Source organism: Rousettus aegyptiacus, unplaced genomic scaffold (genome assembly GCF_014176215.1).
Source record: "Rousettus aegyptiacus isolate mRouAeg1 unplaced genomic scaffold, mRouAeg1.p scaffold_m13_p_3, whole genome shotgun sequence".
NCBI lineage: Eukaryota > Metazoa > Chordata > Mammalia > Chiroptera > Pteropodidae > Rousettus > Rousettus aegyptiacus.
In genome coordinates this window covers 154,540,566-154,545,914 of record NW_023416306.1, presented here as the reverse complement: position 1 = coordinate 154,545,914, position 5,349 = coordinate 154,540,566, and the positions used below count along the sequence as shown (strand labels likewise).

Sequence of the window (5,349 nt, the reverse complement as noted above, 5' to 3'; positions counted from 1 at the left end):
CGGCCAGAAAGCAGGCACAAGGGAAAGGGGGCCTGAAACTGGCTTCTAAGATGAAGCGGGCCTTTGAAAAGGGGCTAGGCTGCCTTGAGTCTGCAGCTTCTGCTCCTCACCTCCTCCAGGGTCCCTCCTGGCTTGCCCTGGAAGTGAGACTGCCTCTCTCACAACCCTGCTGCGGGGGGACCACAATGTCCTTGTACAAACCCTGCCCCGTCCCCTGTTGCCAGGGCCGCCCACGCACTGGGCAGACAAGAGTCTGGCAGACACTGGTGTGGCTGAGCTCTCCTGGAACAAGTTTCAGAAGGGCTGTGGGGCTGGCAAGGAGGAAAACTCTGTGGCCTGGTCAGCTGGCCAAAAGCTAGGCAGTCCGCCAGGGCCCGGGGCCCCCCAATGCAAGCCTTTCTGAGCAGCAGATTTCTGCAGGGCTTGTCTGGGAGGGGACAGACTTTGTGCTTTTTTTGTCAGTTGCAGGCCCTGTTTTACGTTGTGTGGGTATGTTAGTTCTGCTTCCAAATCTTGGCTCCTCCTGGAGCTACAAATTACATTCTAGCCTTCATCCCTTAGCAAGGCTTCCATGCCCCAGGGTAATCAGGGACCACCCCGATTGTGGCTACCCACAATTAGAAAAGCCTGTGTCACGCAGTGTTTAACTCTGACCAGGGTAAGAAAAGCCCTGAGAACAAAGGAGAACCATTGTTACAGCCCCAAGAAGTTCCATCAGACACTTACTAACACAATGTTCGAATTTCATTGTCATCGTCATCTGCATTGTCATTCCGGCACCCGCCCACCTCTGAAGTGCTCTAAATTATACTTTATTACTATCTGCCACATTCTTTGGGTCACTCATTACAATCATTCATGCATTCATCTCACATTGTCTCAGCAGGAAAGTCTTTAATCTTTAAGAACCTCCTATGTGCCAGGTACAGTGTTGGGAAGTTTGCAAACTTCATTTTATTTAGTCATCACAACAACCTTGTGAAGTTAATCTGTTAGCAAGCTTTTGGCTGCATGTTACAGCAACCTCCGCTCTATTGGATTGAGCCAGTGGTCCCTCACTGAACAATGAAGGAATTGATGATCTCAGGAAATAGTTCAGAGCGGGGTGGCTTCAAGGCAGGATACCCCAGCTGCTGAATTATGCTACCAGGACCCAGGTTCTTGCCACATTTCCATTCTATACCTTTCACATGTGGGCTTGGTTCTCTGAGTAGTTGTCTTCATCACAGCAAAATGGCTGCCATGGCCCCAGCCATCACTCCAGACGTAATATCTGGCTGCAGGACAATTGTTTCTCTCATGTTTTAAGAGCAAGAGTATATTTCCTAGAACAACTCTCTGCACATGTGCCAAGAATATCCCTCCTTACATCTCATTGGCCAGAACTGGGTCATAGATCCATCCCAAAAGAACACTGACAAAGGAAAGGGAACATAGGATACCAAGATTAGTTTAGACTAATTAAGATTTCTCCCTTCCCTACTCCAGGCACATAAAGGAGGGAGTGGACTTCTGAGAAAAAATTCGGGGCACTAAGGAAGCAAGCAGTAGTGACTATTGGATGGCAATCAATAACGTCTGCCACATGGGTACTTATATTTCCATTTTACAAATGGGAAAACTGAGGCTAAGAGAGATGAAGTAATGATTTAAAGTCACAATCAGAGGCCAGGTTAGGATTCGAACCTAGAACTGTTTGACTCCAAAGCCCTGGTTCTTTCTACTATAGGATGTACCAAGCACTATTCTCTATCTGCTTATGATTTTTATGTCCACATCTACCTCAAATTCTTGCTGAAACAAAGGTGGATATAAATAATAGACACATATACTCTCACATACTGTTTTACTGCCAATAAAATTATGTTATAAGAATTTACATTCCAGTACGTTCATTTTACTAGCATTTATTTGGGGCCTTCTTGGTGACTTTGGGGATAGAAGGTAAGCCCTAACCTTGAACTTCAACAAGTTACCAGTGTGCACAGATAACTACAATTCTGTGATGTAAGCAGATTGCCAAAGGACTATAGAGCCAGAAATGTTGGAGACCAGTTTCATAGGAAAGGTAAAAATGAATTAGATTTTGAAAGGTGCACAGAGTTTGCTCAAAGAAGGAGAGGGAGAAAACCTTTTTAGGCAGAGGAAAGAGGTCTGCAAAGGTGCAGGCTTGAAAATTCATATGATGTTAGAGGAACAAAGAGAGATTTAATGTGGTCAGAAAGTAACTGACAGGCAGGAAGAGGCAGGAAGAGGGTTTGGAGGCAGTTTTCCAGAGGCCTTATATCCAAGCAAAGGAGTTCGTCTTGATTCAGTTAGGTGTCTGGAAGTTTTAAGCAGGACTGTAAAGTGATCAGATCTGAATGATTTTGAAAACTTAGAAGCTCAAATGAACCCAAGCAAACATGAGTGGGCAATGTAGAAGGGAGAAATCAATGGCTTGGACACAGATGTGTGCTCCAGATGTGTGGATTCCAGCACAAGTTAAGAGAAGTCACCAAGAAGGGATGAAAGGTGTTCTCCCCGGCATCAGCAGCATGGCGTCTTAATCACCTTCCCAACCTGTGGTGGGAGAGATGCTTTCTGGAGTCGGTGTGTCCCCTGGAAAGGAAACCATAATCAGTTCCAGTGTTACTGGTAAATAGTCTGCAAACTCACAAGGTGAGGAGAGCCGGGAACTGTGTCCTCTTGTTTCTGGCATTGTAGACCCCTGCTTGTTCCTTCCTCTCTTGAGGTCTTGGGTCCTCATGGCCATGGGGAATGTACCTGGTAGGGAGCAGCCTTCCCCATTGCAGAGCGGCTGGAGCAGCTCTGCTCTCGCTCAGGAATGTCTTTCTACAGAGCTGTTTCTGCTTCCTTCTCCCATGAACCAGCCTGAAAAAAATATATATATATATTTCCAGGAACCCCTGGCTGTTGAGAGCCTTGTCTATCAGTGAGGGGTCCTGCGAGTGTCTATTGCCCTCAGGGTTCATGTATGTGCTTTCTGTTTTTGTGTCCAGATGTTTCTGATACATGTGTGCATGCAGCTGTGTGTGTGTGTTTGTTTCTGAGCCCAAGCGGAGCCGTGCTGGCATGAGGTGGGGTTGGCATCACCCTTGGCAGCAACATCCCCAGGACACCTTAACATTCCATGCCTGGCGTGGGGCGGGGGCGGGCGCGGTGCCGCTAGGTGGGTATCGATTCTTTACACTTCTCCATCTAAATTTTGGAGTGTTCTTGAGGCAGAAATTACAAGTGCTGCTAACTTGAGAATAAAGTTAAAACCCTGGCCCCCAGCCGTTCTCAGCATTATCTCCTAGAGACGGGTCCTTTGACTCACAGGCTGACATCCAGGCAGCTGTACCAATAAAAAGCTGATAGAGGTCGAGAGCAGGCGGCCAGCTAAACCACACCTTCGTTTCAGTGCTTTTGGATGCGCACGGATCTTTCCAGCAGTCTGCCCTTTTGCTTGGCCGGACTCTTGCACAAGACCTGGCTGCCCTTAGCTCCAGTCTCTCTGAAAAACATGTTCAGCCCCCTCCAGAGAAACTCAAAACACAGACACTCCTCATGCATTTTCCTGGAAACATTCTATAGCTCCAGCCTGGGAAAGCTTCCAAAATTCGCCGAACCAAGAGAGGATGATAATAATAATAATAACAAATAAAAAAGATATGGGAAGGAGAGCAGCTTGGGCAAACGCTCCTGTTGGTTAACGTTCAAGGGAACAGACTTGGATTGTAAGGAAAGGAAAAAGGAAGGGCTTTCCAGGTCAATTTAAACATTTGTGCTGTTTGTTTTAAAGGCAATTTCAAAATAGTTGGCCTCCCCAAAGCGATTTTTTGGAATCAACCCAGAGGGCAAAAACTCACCCTTCCTTCCCCCATCTGGAAAGTTTTCACACTAGAGGCCCCTCTCATTCCTCAGCTCTGGCTTTAGAAAGAAGGACTTTCCCAACCTTCCAAGATTCCCTGCCTTCCCTCACCCTGCTGACCCATAAGGAGTTATTTTTGCTCCACCCTGAAGCAGCTGCCTTCCAGCTGTGGTGCTATTATGAAACATTTAGGAATCCTCTAGCTGGAAAGGTAAATGAGGAATGTGTCTTAATGACACCTGAATTCTGGCAAAAAAAAAAAAAAAAAAAAATCTGCAAACAGAAAAGCACAAGGAAGGAATTCTTGATTTAGGGTTCCCTTATAATTCTACTGTGCAGGAGAGCCAGCTGTTAGGTTACAGAAAAAGTTTTTAGTGGTCATCCAGGTAAAAGTGCTGACCAGCCTGACTCCCACCCCCCCCCCCACTGTGAAATGCAAGAAACGAAATTCAAAAATATCTGTGAAGAGTCAAAAATATTTTCACTTAACTCTGTGAGCTCTCACCTTTTTCATTAAGGTGCAGCAACTCGCTCAAAACAGGTCTTTGGAAAAAACAGGGTAAGCAGGACCTTAATTGTGGGATTTGCCAATTGATCTTGACTACTGTAACTGGATTATAGCAGCAGTTTAGAGGCAGACAAGGATTCAGGTGGAGAGAGGACCTCAGAGACCAACGAGGATCCTTTAAATACATAGAAGTTGGCCAGACAGGGGAGGCCGGAGCAAATGGCTTTTTAGGCAGCTGAAGCCCTCAGCAGCTGTCAGAACAACTGCCACCAAGTCTCCTGGTTGCAGGAGTGCTGCAGCATTAACTGCGGCCTTTCCCCTCAGTCTCTTCGCCATCACATTCTCTTCTGGGACTGCGTTGTAGACCTGAAGCTAATGAAAGCCCATCTCATTACCTGGTTTTAGAACGGCTGGCAGCAGCTGCCTAGCTACACACTATCTTATCCGAACTGCTTAATTCCCTGGCTCTTGAGATTCTGTACCTTTTCACCAGCATCATTGGCCACCCAGTCAGACAGGAACAATCAACGGCCCTAAGAATACTTGGAGAAGTCAGTATCTAGGGTGAAGAACTCCATGGAGTCCTCCATTAATTCCCAGCGCTGAAAGCGGATATGGAAATTTAGTGGGGAAAGCTGGTGGCCTGTGTCCCAGGGGCCTGCCCAGCTATTGTGAAAGCTTTCCTCTCTCCACTTCTTCCTGCCCCTGCTGTCCCACTTCAAACACTCCCTACCATTCACCTTTTAACACCTCCAATAGCCACCGCCCCCTCATTGGCCTAACAACCCGGTTCTCACCCAGGTCCTTGCAGAGTGAAGCCGGCATGGTTGTCATGGAGACCACCCCCAGGCCTCCACCTCCCACCCCCACTACCTTTTGGGGCTTTGAGACCCTAGAAGCAAAGCATCAGGAAAGCCCAAAGCATTCTCCCTCCTGGAAACAATGGCTTCCAGGGTCTGTGCCAGACACACTCACGGCACCCGAA

General features: G+C 47.2%; 1 long non-coding RNA gene across 2 annotated transcripts; it reads right to left on the bottom strand.

Moving 5' to 3' along the window:
- Positions 1 to 1,896: 1,896 nt before the first annotated feature.
- Positions 1,897 to 5,349, bottom strand: LOC118600381. 2 transcript variants are annotated; one of them, XR_004950003.1, is made up of 4 exons: positions 5,162 to 5,349; positions 3,323 to 3,499; positions 2,767 to 2,874; positions 1,897 to 2,601 (listed from the first exon to the last, which is right to left on the bottom strand). It is a non-coding gene; the product is annotated as an uncharacterized LOC118600381 (long non-coding RNA). The 2 variants fall into 2 exon arrangements; XR_004950002.1 differs by lacking the exon at positions 1,897 to 2,601 and having other exon boundaries at positions 2,665 to 2,874.